Here is a 20,433-nt window from a genome sequence, read left to right as displayed (position 1 = left end):
GGTTGGCTCAGGCTATCGCGACTCAATCCGTCATGCGCTATGTATTTCAACGAGGACCTCTACAAATGGATAATCAGAAGCAACAAAAGAGCCATTCATTTCCCTTCCTCATAGTGAGCTGCTCTCTTCTGTCTGTAAGCTCTTCTCGAGTATCCTTCTCAGGGAATTTCTCACTTTTCTTGAAACCTCGTACCCTCTGCTCCACACCTACCTCATTGAGCTCTTTATGAATGTACTCATAGTCACCGAGCAGAGGTCTATTAGTCCGCGAAGTTTTACAAAGAAGAAAAGCCTACCTCTATACTTTTATTTAAGAGAGACAAAACTAAGGAAAAAAATAGACTCTTTGGTCGTTTTATTTGCACAGGATTAATGGAATTCATGCTGTGCATTTTTTTTTTTTTTTTTTAAATCTGAGTTAAGTGAACCTCCTGAATGTTGTTGCTGAGACAATACTCAGATCGCTGTTGAGGCTGCATGATTCATTGTCATTGGAAGGCTTTGCTAAAAAGGAATTAGGGTACAGGACGGCAGTGTCTTCATCGTTTCCATTATAGGCAAATGTTTTTTTGGGGGGGTTTTGTTTTATGTTTTGGGGGTCTAATGACATTGCCCCCTCATCGCTATGCTTGAGTTTGCATAGGCATTACGGCCCAACCAGAACGTGGGAAGAAAATGCCACAATGACATGATGTAAAAAAAAAAAACAAGCTCAGGTAATACGTCGGCTGATTAGAAGAGATCAGCGCTTTTCAGGCCTCCTTTAAGCTTCACTCGTATGTTCACTATAGCGCATCAGGCCTGTGATGACATTCGAAAATGTCGTGCCCCAGATTTTTCGACCTATTGTTCGACTGGATTTGTGTTTTCGTTACGGTCCAGTCAACTGCATGACCAACTAGGATGCAAAGATGAGTATGCAAGGACCGCTTGCTCTCCTCCGAAAAGAGAGGACCCACAAATGGATGTGGGGGATACATTTTTCGAAGATCGGGATCTATTAGGGATCCTAAAGTAGAGATTTGATCGTAGTTAAATGACACCTTTTTCCCCGAGGCAGTGTTTGACAAATGCCTCCGAAGTAGAGAGTCCAGAGGACGAACATCAAATAGACTTAAGACTTGACAAAACAGTGAACGCTTCCTGTTCGCGGGGGAGATGGACTGAGCCCTGTCGCGAAAATCCATGCCTAATTGACACCCCCCCTGAAAGGGTTTAATTGCCTCTAGACGCCACTAGATGGTGACAAAGCACTATGTTTGTCCGAATGAAGCTCAAACTCGCTTCGACATAGCTTGGGGCATTCGCGTTCCCCGGCACCTTGCGAAGGCCCACCCGCGAATGCGCGGCGCTTCACTGTACAATCCTTTGGACGTAAGCTGCGGTTGAAAGGCGCCCTCTTCCGAACCAACGAAAGGGCGCGACCACCCGAGCTCACCCCAATTTATTAACGCTCAGGTCTCAGGAAGCACCTTCAGACCTGTGCGCTAGTAGACCAATCCTCTAAAGATGGAGGTCTATCGACCAACTACTAGATTCAACCAAAGTTAGAATATCTGCACAGTGGCCAACTAAAAAACTGGCATTTCAAATATTCTTAAAAAGTCACGTTCTTCAATAATCCTCAATGCTGGGAAACGTTACCGGTGTAACTCGTGGAGTTTGGGAGCGCCGCCCGCTGACACCGCACGAGTACTTGGATGTCCTCTCTGAATCCAGCCGCTTAGAAAACCAAAGAGAACCGTCCCCTGCCCCTTCGGAGTCCACCCACCTATCCGATGTAGAACAATCCGTCGCGCCCCGAAAATACCCTTGTGAGCAAATCCTCCAATTAGTGGGGGTGGGGGTGGGCGTTGGCTCCTCGCCCTTCTTTCAATCTGTGCCCCGCTTGAACGCACTCGACAATTCATGTCCTGTTGGTGGCTTTCGTGTTCGAGCAAAAACTGTGGAAAGAATTACCGACGGGCTCTCTTCTCTGAGGAGAGAGGACCTGTCCGCACATGATCCCGACCGACACCTTCTCATGGAATACGTTCATTCAGCCTCAGTGTTTAGTCAGCTTGTGGACCTCAATGCCTCAACTCACTTTGTAGCTACTGTTCACTTTCATATACCTCAAACTTGTGTAGTTTCTATTTCGATACCTCATTTTGACTTTTGATTTTGTGCATTTTTTCATGTGTTGACATACCTCATCAGATGTGTATACATCACTCTTATACCTCATTCTTTGACCGGTGCAGTACAGCGCGTGGCCCATAGCCGGAGGACCAAAGATTGTGGCACCGTTGAAAACTTGTTGCGGTCGCGTGTCCCCATCGGGCAACCTTGAGCAGCTTTTCCGCTAGGTTGACTTTGCTGTACGATTAATTGCCTATTTTCTTTGTAGTTGTTATTTTTTTTTAATTCGAAAAAAAAAAAATCACCAACCAAACCAAATAGTTCCGTCAATAACATAGTGCCAAAATGATCTCTGGGAGTTGTGTGCCAAGGACCGCTCTGTTGTTGATGACAAAACGCCACTGGACCACGATATCGAAGATATATAAATGTTGAGTGAGTCGGGCCGGCCGCAGGATAAATCCTGCGGCTCTCCGATGGCGTGCACTTACGAGGGCTGGGCCCTGGTTCTCTTTGACCTCACAACGACGACCTCCGCAGATTTCCGTTTGTACGTTAGTTAAAGGGGCAGCGGGGGGGAGGGAGTGTTAAAAAAAAAAAAACAACCCTCACTCGCCGCACAAGAATTACACACAGACTTTGCTCAACTTTCAGCACAACTGACCAATATTTATGCCCACAGCGGGACTTGTCTTGACTGCGGTGCCAACAATGATGAACGTCATGAACGAAAAGGTTTTCTACTTAGCACACGGAGGAACAATACCAACAGTCGTGCTTGTTTTTGCGTTTTCAGTATTACTGTGTTCATCCACGTCCGCATCCTTTTTCGGAAAACTAAGATTGTAGAGTTCTATCTTTAAGATCCTTAGATCTTCTCTCTTTAAGAGGAAAAAAAACAAACATATTTTTAACCTATTAATTACTTATTCATTTTGTTGCATGCTTAAAAGAAAGAAATCCTTATCAGATTGATGTCTTTTCTTTGGGTGGATGTTGGGCTAAACCCGAGCGGGAAGCTGACTTTCTGGGAGGTGGATCAGATCGGGAAATGTACCCAAAGACGAGTATGCGTGCGCTAGAATGGGATTGACCTGTTCGGTCAGCCAACTCCTCGATTCCCAACATACATCTTGAGGCTTCTTTTGCGTGCCTCGCAGCTCAGGCGCTTTACATGCGGAAACTTGGAAAACTCGCCACTCTGAATCGATTGATTTGCCCGCCTCACACGGGGCAGCCTCTCGGAGCCCCCTTGTCACAGGGTCACCAGTTTGGCTCGTCTAGCACAAACCGGCAGCCAGCCAGCCGTCTTCCTCTTTTTGACAATCCAGGAAGTCGGGTGACGGCTGCTAACAATGTGACGGGTTGACGGCGCACTCGTGCGCGCATCCCGCCGCCTGTCTCATTTCTTGCCCTCTTGGGACTTTTGAGAGGAAAAAATAAATAAAAAAAATTGAAGCTGCACCGGGTGATGTGTGCGAGGTCTTAGACCTCCTTTTTAATGATTGTATAATCGAACGTAAAGACAAAAAAAAAATATGGTTGGTGAAAATTTAGAAATGAAATTAAAATATATCTCAGGTAGTTCTCGGCAGCCGCGTGCTGCTGGCGTCATTGAAATGTGTCTTTTAGAAATAAAAGTAGATCTCCCCTACCCCTTTGACGAACCCTTTCCCCATTTTGGATCTTAGCGTTAGTCTGATTCTTTTGTGTGTCCATTTAAATAATAATAAAAAAAAATCGAAATCCGAAATATTTCTTTTGATGAACGACCCCCCCAACACCCAATTATTTCCTCTTTGTTTCTTTTACACCATTTTCAAACACCACGCACCATCTGATGCTCATTGGCCCTTTTAGAATGTATTTTGTGAAGAAAAGGGTTCAGCATCCGGCCGATGCCCGCTCTCGACAACCTGCCGCTGGACCGCAGCACAAGTCCGTATTCCTTGCCACCGCATTCCCACATCAGCAATATTTGTAGCGGCGGGTGGCACAAACCAGCGTCAGCATCTGTCCGGATGGAGCTTGAGGGGGGTTTGCCCCTCATTCGTCCAACCGGTGATGGTCCAGCAGGCAGCTTGGAGGGAGTGGCTGTTTCTTGTTCATCTGTTGTCAAAGCAGATCTCCACTGAATGTAACCCCTCACAGTCCCAAGAGGCAGCGCGACTGGATGTGGCCCGCCGAGTTTAGTGAGTGCTGCTGGCGCTTCTTCATCAGGGCTGGTGTGTGTGTGTGTGTGTGTGTGTGTGTGTGTGTGTGTGTGTGTGTGTGTGTGTGTGTGTGTGTGTGTGTGTGTGTGAGTGTTTGTGTCTGTCTGTCCGTCACACACACTTTGTGCTGAGTGGAAGTGCAGATGTAAGTCTAAATAAGGCAAAGGAGACTGTATAATATATTTGGCCACCTGCTGCTCGCGCTGTACTCTTTGGACTTTAAACATTTCCTATGCAGTTTTTTTTTTTTTTTTGCTGTTGTTGTTGTTGTTGGTTTCTTTGTTTACACTTAAATAAAGATGTATGTCTAACTTCAACACGCGTGATTGGTGTTCTTTCATATGAGCCAGCGGAACCACAAAGACTGTTGTGGTGCCTTTTTGACAAGAACCTATTGCATTGCGAAAGGTTGAGATTTTCCATTGTGGTCCTTACTTGGGTTGGTTCAACTCCAGAAGTAAACCTTCATATGTCTGAACGCACGTTTAATATCTCCGGGAATGACTGCAAACTCGTTCGTGTGACTATTAGTCCGGTCCAATACCACTGCAAACTTCAGGCACAATAATAAACTAAATGCATCTGACAGTGACAAGTGAAACTCACCAACATGGTACAACATACAACATACAACATATTTGGTACAACTTTTTGGAAATACTGTCGAGGGTTTCATTCTAGTGAGCAGGTCTTGTCTTTTGTGGCCGATGTGTGCATTCGAACAGCGGCTCAGTATCACCCCCTGGTGGTGATTGAACTCAGGGGCGTTAACAGGGAAACGAGTGTGTCGCTGACTCGCTATAGCTTTATTTGATGTTTTTTTTCCTATCATACGAAGTGATCAATTATCTATGTAATTTGCAACTCACAATTTTCCGCTCAAGCACATTTCAGTCTGTACTTTTTTTATTTTCTTCAATATCCAAATTGAATAGGTCCTTTGAAGAGAGTCTTCATACAAGAATCTGTACTTTCTATAAGTTCAGAGCGTGACACATTTTTGCCATCCCTAACTGCTAAATGTCTGCTCACCCCCCCTCAATGATTGTACTGTAGTTTCCAAAACTACCGCTGGATGTCAGCATTGTCACATTGACCAGCTGATCGAAACGTGTGGACCCCAATGTATGACCGCAAGTGAGGGTGGTGTGGAAGGTTGAATTTTGAAGTGACACATCGGCCAAATGTGTGTTTCAACACCCATACAGCAAAAGGTGGTCGCAGAGGTGGTGTGTGTGTGTGTGCGTGCGTGTGTGTGCGTGCTCGCACCATCTGTAGTTGTGTGTAAATGTACGCAGCTCTCAGAGGAACTAATTAGCAGGAGCAGACCGGCAGCAAAAGGCACCTGCGGGGAGTGGGATTGCGTCTTTGTACACTGCCTGCACTTGTTTAGCTTAAACCACAAAGGGAAATTCAAATCTTGGAGGTGAATGTCACCATGTAAAGATATCCCTTCCTTATACTTGAAATCATCGGCCGACACTTTTTTTGGGAGTTGGTTTTGGTGGAGAAGCCCCTTAGTTTTGGGAACGTGACCTGTTCCATGTTTCTGGTGAAGAGTCATTCCTCAGAGCGGAGGAGATTGCACAAGCAGATGGAGGAAATGGAGAGGATTGCTCCTGTCTTGAATTTCAAATTCTTCAAAGACTTTTCAAGTACACATTGACTCCAATTTAGAGTTGTATTTACCTTCCGTGTCACCATCCGTGACATCAATACGAGTACTCTGTGTGAATGGTTTCCTTTTCTCACTAAGGCTGAGGTGCAAAAAAAAGCCTTTTCTGTCATTGGTGGCTTGAGGTACACTTGCACATCTACAATTTGTAAAAGCTGTTTGCAAAAATGAGTTTTAATACAAGTTTTTGCAATCTGTAAGTCTTGATCACAAGTGACTTTGTGAGAACGGAGAAGCGACAATAAAACAGGCCAAAATCTATACAAAGTGCAGTATTGTCGGAGTTAGTTGTACAATTCTCAAGTGCACCTAATAATGGGTCTTGTACAATCGCTGAGTCACGCTTTCCCTCTTGGAGACAGGCGCTCCTCGAAGTTTTTATGTTGTAGCGGAAGTGGGGGACGCGTGTCATTATGCGATCACATTATCCCTCCACAGATGAGTTGGAACCTCACATGGCTCTTGCTTTCAGGGTGCGTCATGGCAACTGCGCCGTGTAGGAGGGGGAGGGCTTCACCAATAACATCCCTCGTATTTTCACGACGGCCTTTGAACCCCGAACATCGTCTTTGCTGACCGGCATCTCCACCTCGTCACGACGCATCAGTCTGTTCGACGCGCGTACACGTAATGTAGCGCAACTCGCGAACCGAGTAGCCCGCGAGTGCATTGATCAAAAGTGACAGATGCATGGTGGGTAGAATTGGAAGCCATGGCGGTGCTCGTTGACCTTTGCTGCCCCCCTCGCAAATTAGCTGTTGGTCCATCCTGAGCGGTACGTGTACTACACCGAATGCATCTTGTGAGCGGTCATGCTTGGCAAAACCACAAACAGGAAGTACGGGCTGCTAAGATGGAAAGTTCAATCTTAAGAAAGTGTTTGGGTTTACATTTTTGCCCTGTGCTTAATAGCTAGTTAGTAGCAAGTAATTTACATAAGCCAAGTCAATGACGACTTGATTCTAAAAGCAACCATGTTAGGTTACGAGTTACTTTATCAGTTACGTTCAACAGATGCTGACAGCCCCGCTCAACCAATTTCGAGGTACGTTTTAATCAGTGAGATGTAGGAATGAAATGTGATCTCGGTGGGGGGGGGGCTACCGGTAGGGTTTTTGAAGCTACATAACACTTTGTCAACAGCACAGATTGTCATTCGCTGACATAAACTCAAAATAGTGACTGAATGTAATTTATACAGTCAACTAGTCATTCCTCATCCCCGCAATGTAACAGGAATTCTGCTGTCCATATGCTAATTTCTTCATGTCTGTTGGTCTGCAACGGAAACAGCCGTAGGGACTCAGACTCTCCTTAACATATTCCCCAAATCGCTGCAGTGTGGAAAAAGGTCAGCGCGCAAACAGGCGAGATTACATCCCCTGCCCCCTGACGTCCTTGAAACGTGTGCTCCTTGTGTTCCTCGCAGCTTTTACCGCCCACTCATCGATAGAATGGAATGTTTGAACGGACACGTTGACGACAGCAAAGTGTGCGTTTTTCTCCTTCTTGCTCAAGGGGAGCTAAGTGGGACCCCAAAGATGCAAGGACTTGTCCCTACAGCTACTTTTGAGTCACATCCATTTGTTCAAGTTATTAAGACACCATTAATACAACAACCCCCCCCCCTTTTTTTAAATGTTTTTTTCAATAAAATAACACTCTGTAATGTACACGATGAAAACATGCAGGAATGGCATCATTCAATAAGAAATAAAGAATGGACCCATTTTTGCCGCAATGGAGTAAGCTGCAGTAATGTCAGTCGTTTGATGCTGAGGATAAAGAAAATGTGCATGCATTATTGTATGATCTGTCTACATGGGTTAGAGGCAAGTCCTTCCAAATCAACAAAGCAGCTCATCAGGGGCTCGACGCAGAAATGTTCTTTATACCGGTCAAGTCAATCTCTAGACTTAAACTTTATCGAGTATGTATTTGACCTACCCCAGAGGAGACGGAAGGCGGTAACCCTCTAATCAAGCAAGTTTGAATCACTTCAATCCATCTCAAGTCCAAGTGGCCTCAACATTTAGGTTCATTACAAGCAATCCTGTCTTTGTGAAGTTCTGAGCCATTGTTATGTAGCCGGCATGGTGGCATGGAGCGGCGCTGTCAATGATTGGCGAGCCGCGCGCTTGTGTGTGTGTGTGTGTGTGTGCTCAACATTTAAAATGCCGTCTAATAATGAGATAAAGCCCACTTTTGCCGCTGGGATAATGATTCCATCAATATCAGTTAAACACGGCCAAGCAGGCGCCGCCGGCCTTAAAGATCCCTCATTGATTTAGTGACAAGCGGCCGCTCAGTCTTCTGAAATGAAAGCGATGTGTTTTAGTCGCTCGGTCGGCGAAAGTGGCAGCCATTTTAATGAATGGATGTCCATTGTAATACATGTACATTTCATGCCATCTGGTCAGACGGGTATAATAATAACTGCGGTTTGCCCGTCCGTCTATGGTGAATGGAAATCCTCCGACTCTGTTCCGACTCACGCCAAACTTAAAATGTGTAGGAATGCACTTTTCAATGAGTAAAATACGAATCGACACGGTTGTACTTTCTAAAACTAGACAGTTAGAAGACAATTGAATAGGATATAAATAATTCCCTCAGTATGTGTGCGTTGTGACTGATATAGATTGTATGATTGATTATGTAATACATAAATATGGATGTGCAGTTGTACACAAAGAAGACGTCACAGCTCCTCAGTTAGCTGCAGTCATAACACATGTTGCTGCACCGTTTGTGTTCAGTCTTCCATAATTCTGAAGGGTTACGTTACCGAGACGGCGATGGCAGTTGCGTTGCTCCTGGTGTTTGTTTGGCATGATGTTGGCGTGGAGCTAGCGGAGATTCCTAAGGCAGTGGAGCATTGTTCTTTCAATATATATAATGTCATTTTCTTTGTTTTCTGTGTAACCCCGTGTTATAAGAAATTCTAACGTGTTCAGAGCACGTGGCAGAGGGAAAAGTACATCCAAACAGTGTTCGCTCTCCGTGCATGCATCGTGGCAACTCCAAGAGAAATGTTGAAGACACTCACGACAGACTTCGAGACGGCCCCCTCCGAGTCTCAAAAGCCGACATGAGTCGTGCGCGGCGTGAAGAGTCATCAATATTGAAGCGGGCCTCATTTGAAATGCAGAAAGTCGACGGCGGTCCGATGTCGCCCGATCCCTTTGGTGAGTGATGGCCCTTGAAAGAGGCCAGACGGGAGGCGCTTGACACCGACAACCCGTTTGCTGTTGATTTGCAAGCCGTTTGAACAGCTTTAATGTCTCCCTCAGCGACTCGGGCATCCCAGACAGCAGCGCGGCGATGCCCGTTCAAGACATTTCACATCACTCGGTGAGCCCGCCGCGCGTGTTTTCCGCATCCGATATGTCTGCGCTTTGAAAAGACCATCAGGCCCGCGCAGCGTGCGGAAGTAATCGCGTCGGCTGTCATTCGCCACGCGTCTCTCTCATCTCCCTTCATTTGCTCTCCCTTTATTCCCAGCGTCTTCATCTGCGCCTCTGTTGAAATACGTCAGGAATAAAATGCGTAATGAAGACCGGAGAGACGTTCCGAGGCGGACGTAAATAGAGGGTGAGTGGCACCGAGACCTCGGCGTCATGATGAATATTGGAGTTGAGCTCGATGCTGCCTTCGGATGTGAGTAAAGCACTCGACAATGCGTCCTTTCCGCGGCGAGTTCCCACAATGCAACTGTGCGCAGAATGATTACTCACGGCTTCGACCGGGCCCCGTGAAGCGGCGGCGCGGTGTTGGGAGTTTGCCATGGGCACAACCTAATCAGATAATCATCAGCTCTTTGCGATGTTGATTGCGTGAAAGCCGCTTAACAAAAATGGACCCTTTACTCAGTATTGACTGACACTGTCAAAAATATTCTTGTCGTCACTGCTGTGTTAAGTAGAGTGACCTTGATGTAGACATACCGTATCAAAAATATGTCACCCTCCCGCATCGTTATGACGCGTATAACGTTGTCAATCCCACATTTGAATCCCGCTAAGGCAAAAAAAAAAAAGGCAGGCGACTCATCTGACAAAAGCCACTTGGCTAAATGCTAAGCTAATGACAAGAATGGCCAGGGAGATACATAAATAAACACATATCATGTCGAAAAATTCGGCCATCTCCAAATGTTCAAAAACTCAAAACCTCTGCCTTTTGATTTTTTGAAATGAGCACTTAGTCCTACGACTTGACTGTATTCAAATATGGCCAATTACAGTGGTACCGGGAGAGTTAAATATTAATATCAGATGGTATTTGGTGGAAAACCTTTGAGAGCCGCTGCGTCAAAGATTATTCAAAGCGATTATCCTGCGATGTGGGCCAGCGGGCATTAATCCGGCAAATCATGCAATTAAATCGGGGCACCCCATTAAAGTGCAGAATGAGTGCGTCGTCGCAACTTGAAAAACGTAAACAAAGACCGTGCGCGCTTGTCTGCGACAAAGATGAGAAAGATGTCCCCCCCCCATTTGTGAGTGCATAGAGCAACTATGCATACTAAGTAGAATCCAGGCAGAAGGAACAAATAGGCCGGCGTAAAAGAAAAGTGCGCGGTGGCAACTGCAAAGATAAGATATAAGATAAGAAAACCTTTGTTTGTCTCACAATGGAGACATTCTCATTAAAAATGTCAAGTAAAGATCATTTATTGGGTTCCCCCCCTATTCTGAGGGTCATCATGAATAAAGAACATGAAAAACCCAGATGGTAGTGATCAATCTGGCAAATACAAAATAGACATTCAGGGCCATGTAAGTCTTCAAACACCCATTTTGACGTATAAACCACTAAAAAAGTAGGGCCGATAAAATGTTTATGCCAAAAATACAATTTCCCACCCGAAAATGTCAAGCTGGCGCATCAGAGGAGGAAGAATATGGTGAAGATCACCCATCGACCCCGTTTTGGTGGAACATCATTTTGTACAGAGAGTTCAATCCTATGGCCTTGCATATTTCCCGCAAATTTTACTTTTTCAAAATGGCTACCGAGTGCAAATCTCATGAAAACAACAAAGCGAGCTGTGGTCGTACGCCGTGCTCTGTTTCAAAAATAGATCACTGGTAGTTGTCAGCAGCAAAGTAATAAATAATATCGTGTCGAATAAATCAAGTTTATCGCATTCCGAGTGAGCATAATAGATCACACGCAGTCTGAAGTACAGTATTACATTTTGTGTAAAAAAAAAAAAAAAAAAAGGGTTTTAAATATATATGTAAGAAAAGACATTTGGAAAATAGCACATTGAATAAGTTTAAAAAGTAAGGATAAATAATATGAGCTCTGTAAATGAAATGAGGATCAGTGGATCGCGCACCTAATTAACTGTCCGTCCTTGCCTATTTGCTGTTGTCCTCTTGACGTCATCTCCTATATTTTGATAACCGTCCTATAGACCGCTGACCAGGTTGGAGTACCAAAAGCATGACTCGACAAAATAATAATAGTCATCATTTGCTCATCACATAGCGGAGAGAGTGCGTCATTCTTTGGAGTCTCATGCCCCCCCCCGAGGCTCTGTCTTATTTAGGAGATGGACACCGTAGCGCAGCTGATGTCGCCACGCACAAAACTACTCAGGCTTGCGCATTCCGCATTTTGGATGGTTTTGAACTTGAGCGAAAGACGCACCAGACGTCCTCAAAGATTTTTAATATGGGAACAGGTGCTCGGGAGACTCACACTCTCCAGTCCCCATCTGCTTAGCCAGACGCAAATAAAACATTTTCATCAAAATTCAGACACACACAGTCACAGGGTGCATACTGAGTGTGTGGGGGTGGGGGTGGGGGGGCAACAGCGTATCGAATTTTTGTGTCATCCCTAATTAGGCTCATTTAGTTTTCCAACCAAGCTATGGCGCAAGCTGATGTAAAGGCAAGGGCCGCTCTATTCAGCACTGGTTGTCCGTTTCCTCTTGAGCAGGATTATGAATTATGATATACATATATAAATCATATGTATCTATCTCCATAGTCGTGGGTGGATGGGGGAATTGTTCAACGAGGACACAGAACGGTAAAGTGCAGTCCATCTTGAGTCAGTCTGCGCGAACCAGGAAGTAGCCTGCTAGCTAACAATGTGTAGATAGCCAAAAGCAGATGAAATTACCGACTCGGCATTTACAGTATATCTGTCATCCCTCCATCCACCTACCTACAGTATGTCAATCATCTATTGACGGATATAACCGTAGCTTACTGATCAGTTTTGACCGTTGTCTTTGCGTATCGATGCACATTATCAGTCGAGAGGGCAACACTTTTGTTTCGAAGAGCTAGGACTTGTTCTACATCCACAACGAGGCCATTTCTCTGCAACGTGGCTAAAGGTACTCATGAGCACGTTGCGGCAGATCAAGAAAGATGATCGTTAATATGTCACGTTTGTGGGGCACGCATCTCCTTGAGGTCTTTTTACTCATTCTGTCCATCCGGCTGTCTGTCAACCTCGCCACTTCTCAATAGTTACTGACAGAAAACGAACTTTTCAAAGGGCTTGTCCTCATTTATGTTGAGCACTGTATTTATCTCTTCATCACTGTGCTGCCGCACTCAAAGCATCCATCAGAGGAGGCGGTTGGGATTTGGTAACCTGTCATTGGGATTCAGAGCGTCACACCCTAAACGGAGATATTCCTCCCCAAAACGGACCTTGACAAGGCGATGGATGGCTGCTCAGATATGCGAACGGCCCGTTCTTTGGCATCACTTGCTATCGCGTATCGGCAACTTTAGTGGTGCATTCTGCTTTCGCGCACGCACGCACGCTGCTCTCAGTAGGCCAAACGGCTGGCAACCCTCACTCGGGCCTCATGAACGATCCCGCGGCAGAGCGGGAGAGTTGCGTTCCAAAGTCATTAAAGGGCCCGCTGCGGTGTTTTGCGAAACGAGCCCGGAGACGAGCAGATGACGGACGCTAATTTATGCAGCCGCGTAGGTGTGAGACGCTTTTGAAGAGGGCCGATTCAAATAAGGCGAAACAGAGCAGCGGTGATGTTCCGTCACAGTCGCAGCCCGCCATCGGACCATCACTCGGCTTTAATTACACACCGCAGACTCTCGGCACTGTGGGCGACAGGCGGCGTACGCTCTGGACGGGTCGGGCACTTGGACAAACAACCATTCGCGCTCACATCGACGGCAGCGGGCAAGTAGGAGAGCAGAAAAATGGAAGGATAACATTCTTGCCTGTGCTTCGGTGTTTTCTCATTCACTTCTTGGGATGGAATCACCGCGCGTTGATTCAAAGTCATTTCGGTGCCTTTGCGAAAGAATCAATGTCAAGCTTTGCCCACCAAAATGACCCAACAAAGTCGTTGCGAGGACAGGAGCCCATGCGCATCCACGCCACGCTTTCATTTATAATTCAGCGCCAAGACCGCATCTCGAGGCGACGGCGAGATGCAACGACGCGTTCCGAGAGCGGTGGAAGCCATCGCCCTTTTTCCTTTTTCTTTGTTTTGTTTTTATTTGCATGCTTGACAGACAACCATTTGAAGCACGGTCTCGTCCGTCGTGTCCGCAAGGCCGTCCTCGCGCCGCGCCCCGCGTGAAAAAAGCCTTTTAATTGGGAGGCACAGCCGCCTAATGAAGCCTCATCAGCCTAATTGGATGCAAAAGAGATTCACATGCACACGCTCGCGCCTCTTCGTCAGCCGCTGACTCCACTTGCGCTCTGCTTTCTAGGAGCAAAACGCACACACAACCGGCCACCAGAATAGGCACACCAAAAGAAAAAGAATTCACATATATAACATATTGTAAAATATCAAAAACTATTGAAGGGCTTCAGCTGGATTTCTGACAGCGCTCAAGCCCCCCCAGTGTAGTGATGAAGCAGGAAAGGTTTGGGTGTAGGGTCTCCCCCAAAGTCAGCTGGGACATTCTGCTGTTACCGGCAAGCCTAATGAGGACAAGTGTGATGCAAAACGAATGGATGGCTGTACTGTATGCGCCGAAAAAAAGACGAAATTCGGGATAGGAATAAAATCATCTTGGAAAGGCCTATAATGTGATGGCGCAGGTGTGCCCAATGAATTGCCTTCATTTATTGCAGCGACAATGCAGGACACGCAGCGACTTGCGTTCAGCTTGCTAATTGGGCATGTTTGGCGGGACGCGGTGTGCGGCCGGCGCTCGGTTGTACGTCTCGGCTAACTAGCTGTCAACGAAGCAGAGGTTACGCGGCACCTAGAGCGCCGTTCGTCACCGGGAACGCTGGCAGGGCCCGCCGAGCTTCAGGGAAAGTGCAGTGTGCACGCAAACGGGCGAGACCTCTCGAGAGGTGCGCTCGCTCGCAGCAACTGTAACTAAACCGTGCCCTTTTACACAAGCTCCAAATAATATATGATCAATAAGCTTTCTCCGTCCCAACACCTCACTGCTCCCACGTGCGCTGCAATGCCTTTATATGTGCGTGAGGCAATTATGTGGCTGCGCGACATAGTAAATATTAGACTGGGGGGGGATATGAAAGTGGGAAAAGGAAGGTGATTGTAAAAAAGCCTTGCGCAGCATACGCGTGCAGAAAGACGAGAATGTTGAATCGCCGCAATCATGTGAACACTTGCAAATTGAACACTAGTGACACACACACAAAATAAGAAACGGCCGCGTAATGTGGGGTACCTGTGGATATCAGCGGGAGGGCCTCCCACCCGCTGAAAGCTGCTGAGGCGTCCACTTAATTAAGGCTAGTCGATAGTATTGACCCTCGGCGGGAGTTCGGAATTGTACGACCGCGAAGGTTTCGGCCTTAATTGCTGAGCGATTGCTTGGAGGACCCTTGAGACCTCTCCTTGACGAACTACACCCTTCACTTGAGAAGTGTCCTTCTCAAATAGTGGGGTGGGAGGGGGCGCTATGCCTCAGGGGCAGTGTGTGTGACCTCAGGGCACATGCAAGTGTAATAGCACATCCACTGCAGTAGATGGCAGTGGTGACAAATGTCGCAAAAAGCTCCTCTTTTCATGTCAAACTTTATTTTTGTCATTGCTGTTCATGTTTTGTACCTCCGAGCGCTCGGTCCTTGCCCACGGGCTTTACTTTTGACGACCCCGGATTCCAAACGGCTGTAAAATATGTTGAAAGGCTGCAAAAGCCAAATGGAGAGAAGGGAAAAGTCCCACCGAGGAACGTTGGCGAGTCATGAGGAAAAACTAAGATGAAGCCAACAGTGCAGGTGGGCATCCAACATCATTGTTGGGATCTCAAACTTGGGAAAATATTGCATTAAAGTCACTCAGGAAAGCCCACGACTAATTTCCACCTGTGCAAATGACTACGGAGCTCTTCTAATCACACGCGCCACTTTGTCTTCATTTTAATATAGTGACGCTCACGCGTTACCGTCTCGGGGAAGACGAAGCGAAAAGGAAAGGATTAATCCACGGGATTTCAATCTGTTTCCGGACACTGTGTCATCCTCTTTTATTATTCTCAGACATGCAGCAGCTTTGCCGCACACGCATGTGCATGGAAATGGCTTGATCATTTTGCTGCGTGCGTGTTGTCGGGCCCTCCGCGCGCAGCCAGCGCTCTCCGCTCAACGCACTCGAGAATGTATTCATTGGTCTCGAGAGCTCCTTGCGCCATCGCTGTAGCTGCACCTCTCCATCATTTTGGCAGCCGTCGTCACAACGAGTGCGCGCGTGCATGCATGCGTGCGTGCGGCCGTCCGTCCGTGGCCGTGCTTGATTGGAAGTGTAAACATATCCTTATGGATTGGATGTGGGCGTGTTTGGTTGTCGTCAAGGATGCACGACTAGAGGATGCTCCCGTCCTCTGATGGAGGACCGACCGGGGCTTCTTTCAGATCGAATAATACACTGGATAAATCAAGACCGAACATTCCGGTTCATTTTAAAGCCCCCGAAAAGTGAATTCAGAGACTCGCTTTGAAATACATCTTACAAGGTTGAAGATGACGACTAAAAACAACAAAACCCCTCCCTCAAAGAAAGCAGCTTGGCGATGAGACAAGAATGCTCTCGTTGCAAAACGTGATCGCTCAAGTCAAACAGCTTGCACAAAAAGCTTGTATTTTTGTGACCCAAAGCTCCAATTGAGTCCAATCATGAAAAATGGAATTGTCATGAGTAAGCGTCAAAAAAAACAACAAAAAAACGGCCATAATATGCAAGTCAGCTGACTTTAAACTAGTCATAATTAAATGTGAGTCATGTAACATTGTAACCATTTTTTACACGCACACATGCGCGCACACGCACACACACATACCAACTCATTTCGACAGCTATAGTTGATGTGTTATTGGGGCGGTGGGGCTGGGTGAATGGAGACGTGTGTGCTGCGTGAAATCATGAGACCAACACGGTGTGCCCGCAGCTCCTTTATACTCCACACCTAGCGATATTCTTATAGCGCGCTAACAGATGGGCGGGCTGTATGCAATGTTCTCCGTGACATGTTCACGCTGAGCCGCATGCACGCACGCACCTTCCAAAAGACTGCAACCTTCTGCTCAAACGGTCCTCGGAGATGCCACGGCTGTGACAAGTACTTTACTCGATGTTTGCATTATTTAGCGTGTTTACTTACGCGCCGCATTATAGCCGTGGCGAGTGGCCTTCGCCAGGTCTCGCTGGACATTTGCCTTTTATGAGTCCAATTTGTGAGAGGTTCATGTCTCTCGAGCCAATTAGACACTTTTAAAGAGCATTTAACCTCAAAGCTCGGAGTCCTGCGGTGCGCTGCAAGTATTTTGCTCGCCGGAGAAAGATGGAGGAAGAGAAACAGCTTTTTGACAGGTTGCTGTTAGTTTTCATTCTGATGCACCCTTGCCAAGGATGCATTCCAAAGTCTGAGGGCACTTGCACAAAATGCATCACGTGAGGAGGGAAAAGTCATAGCCCCCCACCCCCCCTTTTTTTTTTAAATATATCATGTTTCAAAACACTGACAGAAGTACACATGACACACACAACCTAAGAATCGCTGTCATGTGATGTAAGAAAACGATGATGAGCATGAGCACACAACTCCTACTCTGGCATCCCTTCACTGGCTCCCTCTACAGTTCCGAGTTCTTTTTAAGACCCTCTTATTTGTTTTCAAATCTTGAAATGACCCGGCACCACCCGACCTCTCTGAGCTTATCCGCCCCTCCACATCTGCCTCAGGTCTGCGGACCAGACATTATTCGAAGTAGCAAGAAGTCAACGGAGGCTCCGAGGGGCAGCCGCATCTCCGTCACAGCCGCTCGGTCCCCCAGCTCAGAGCTTCACGGGAGGATGGCGAGTCGCTTTTGAAAGGGCTCAAAAAATGTTTCAATGCAGAACCCCCAGTCCCGGTCTGCGGACCGTTCGCTTTCGGTCTACTCATACACGTTTCCGTAAAAATGCTGAAGGTGAAAGAAAAGAAGCAGAGAAACTAAAGAGGATACGTTGTCACCCTTTTACTTGCCAATATTCCCCTTTCACATTGAAAATGTCAAATCCCCAAAGGTGCGCAGGTGTCCCGAGTTAAGGAGTCTCCAGAGTGCATGAAAAGTCGGTAAAAAGGCAGACCTCCCACAGCACACGGCTAATAAATTCCATGCGGAACTGGCGTTGGTTGGCCTCCCACACCGACCGGATGTCGCGTTGTGGCGGCTTTACAAGCAAAGTCATCCGTGTAGGCAATGTGGAAATTGGGAAAAAGGCGCGGGGGGGATCGGACGGAAGGGAAGTTCTCAGGCATTTCCTGCGCAATTGTCGACTGTCGATGATGAAAAAGACTTTGTGAAATTCCCACCGGGCAACTTAAATGTCGACGTGCGCTGCGGAACCTCGGCTGATCACGACCTCATCCCGACGAATCCGGCGGCCGTGAGTCATCTCCTCGGCTCACTGACCTTAACTGGAATCTTTTTGTTTTGATTTCAAAGTCGACTGGAAGCTCTCGCGAGGCGTAGCCGAATCCCACTTGTGGCGCAATTAGCACAAGAACAAAGAGCCTCTTTTTTTGGGGGGGTCTTTTTCAAAGGCTTGAGAATGATGATGAATTCATTTTGTACTTTTTTTGTAAGTCGTCAGTCTGCAATGAAAAGTAGGTGTTAAAAAGTCAAGTCAAAAGTTAAAGAGGAAAGAAAAAGCAACATACTGGACGCATGGTTCTAATTTGGCAAAAAAAAAAAAAAGTCCGTTCAGAATGTTTTCAAAAGCACAACAGTGGAGATGACGTGAGTGTCATGAGCAAAGCAAAGCCAAACGGGCGGAGGCCGGTTGTTGCTGTTTAGATTTGATTGAAAGCTAAAATTGGAATTTTACATTTTTGGAGATGATGAATGATTACAGTCGTCGATACATGAATGGAATTAAAGGAAAGTTGTATGTTTTCTACGTCACAGGAATTTAAATATGACTCACCTTGTGGATAAGTAAGCGCAATAACTTTTACACTTGACCAAGAATAAAAAATTGTCTGTCGGATGATTAGAAAAAAACAAAAAAACAGGAATGTTGTCATACTCTAAAAAAAAAAAGAAGACTCAAATGAGGACATAAATGTTTATGTTGAGTGTCTTTTTTGCGGGATGTGGTGATATCTAAAAAATAAGTCCAAGCATGTCATGGCACATCCTTTTCATTCTCAAAAGTAATTTTCTTCGGTATTTATTGATAAAACGAACCAAATCTGGAGGGAAGTACGTTTCATTCAACAAAAGTCATTTTTGCTAGACCAAATGGAGGCACGCATTTGTAATTTTTCATTTAAAAAAAAAAATCTACATATGAAAATAAACTCTGGATGTCCATCCTTGATATTGGACAATTACAATTTGTCATTTTTTTTTTTTTTAGAGGGCCCATTTAGAGATACAGTACATACTTTTCACTTCACAAAGAGAGCTCATTTTAATCCATGTTTTGAATCCCAAAAAAAAAAAAAACGACACGCGTTTCATGATCAACAAAATAATGTTCTTGTCACCTTGTTCCCCCCCCCCCCCCGAAGAAAATGAATCCCAACGTTCCAGATAGAGCACCTGCTTTTCATTGGCCATCGACTAAACCCGACGAGCTCATGGACAGAAAAGCAATGACGCATCAATAATGCCGTAACTTGCCCCCCCACCGCAAGCTTAATGAATCACAGTCCAGTAAGCATTGTGACGTCAACTTGGCCATACTGCCCACAGCCGCCATACTTGGCCAGTGGGAATTCACTCATCGGCATGGACGGTATTCTTTCGACCCATTTGTTGTGTTGTTTTTGTTATTTCCCAGCAGTGCAGTCGTCTCCTACCTGCCTGACGCGAGGGCCTCTTCCATGCACAAACCAAACACGGTGGACGCGAGCGCCGCCCCGCTTCCGATGAGATAGCACACCAGAAAGGGCCGGCTAATCTCCAACAACAGGTTGTTTGCTTTGTTCATAAAAATATAAAGTGGCGAGAGTTGATCAATATCCATGGAGTCAGCGCCGAAAGATTTGCTGCCGGGTGGCTGATCGATGGGCCCTCCGGGTAATCCCGCTTGGCTGGACAGAGACAGCGTAGGGTGGGGGGAGAGACAATCGGCGACATGGCTGGAACGTCTCTTATGTCAAACAAAAGCGCAAAGGCTCTGAGGTATCTGTGGTTGACTTTGGTCTATAATTTGTTGCCTGACATCGTGTCGAAACGTGGACATGAAGGAATGTGAACCATGCAGCATTAAGAACAAAGAAGCGACAGATCCAGAGAAGCATTCCTTTTCCTATTGACCAATGTGTCACGTTGTTGTTTTGATGACATAAAAGTCCAGGCAACGCGAGCTAGCTCTCGGCGTGAAAGAAATGCAAAAAGAAACATGATTATTATTCCATTGTACTTTTATGTCTACCTCTATTTTTCAAATATCCAACACGTCGCCATTTCTCTCTGTAACATTCACTATGACAGGCCGGGGCCGTCCCTCTAATCTTGATCTTCTACTCAAAAGTTGTGCTGATCCCAATTCCAAAGTGTTGCGAGGCTGCCGTCCGTCTACGGGAGTCCGTCCGTGGGTCATCGCGGTGGTTGCCAAACCTGAATTTCACCGACAAGCTGGGCGAGACCCTCTTCCATGCCGACCCGGTAAAAAAACGAAAAGGAAAATTTGATTTGAGGTACGGACGCACTGGAATCAAGTACGCAGTAGAGAAAATAGTTGTTTTCATGAACAAGCATCTGTACCTATACATAAGTACACACGATTTGGAGGAAGTATTAAAGTATGCTTTTGATGCAGATGATTAATTTTACAGCACAATGACAACGTATGACACGGCCACAACGCACTGATAGTCCAAGTCAACAAGGCGGCTGCCGTCATGTTGCGTTTATGATGTGCAAACACCGCAGCGCGCTCGTCTTGTTGAAACTGAAGCACAAATACGTTCATATTAGTCTTTGCAAAACCAAGCCCCC

At 46.2% G+C, this 20,433-nt stretch overlaps 2 long non-coding RNA genes across 2 annotated transcripts; both read left to right on the top strand.

Moving 5' to 3' along the window:
- The first annotated feature begins 24 nt into the window (after positions 1-24).
- On the top strand, positions 25-4,651 carry LOC109521967 (uncharacterized). Its single transcript, XR_002169467.1, has 2 exons — positions 25-4,384; positions 4,426-4,651. It is a non-coding gene; the product is annotated as an uncharacterized LOC109521967 (long non-coding RNA).
- A 9,982-nt stretch (positions 4,652-14,633) lies between these two features.
- LOC109521958 (uncharacterized) lies at positions 14,634-15,868 on the top strand. Its single transcript, XR_002169464.1, has 2 exons — positions 14,634-15,162; positions 15,330-15,868. It is a non-coding gene; the product is annotated as an uncharacterized LOC109521958 (long non-coding RNA).
- Positions 15,869-20,433: the final 4,565 nt, after the last annotated feature.

The sequence above is a fragment of the Hippocampus comes genome, unplaced genomic scaffold (assembly GCF_001891065.2).
Source record: "Hippocampus comes isolate QL1 unplaced genomic scaffold, H_comes_QL1_v1.1 scaffold612, whole genome shotgun sequence".
Lineage (NCBI taxonomy): Eukaryota > Metazoa > Chordata > Actinopteri > Syngnathiformes > Syngnathidae > Hippocampus > Hippocampus comes.
This window is presented reverse-complemented; position numbering and strand designations above follow the sequence as displayed.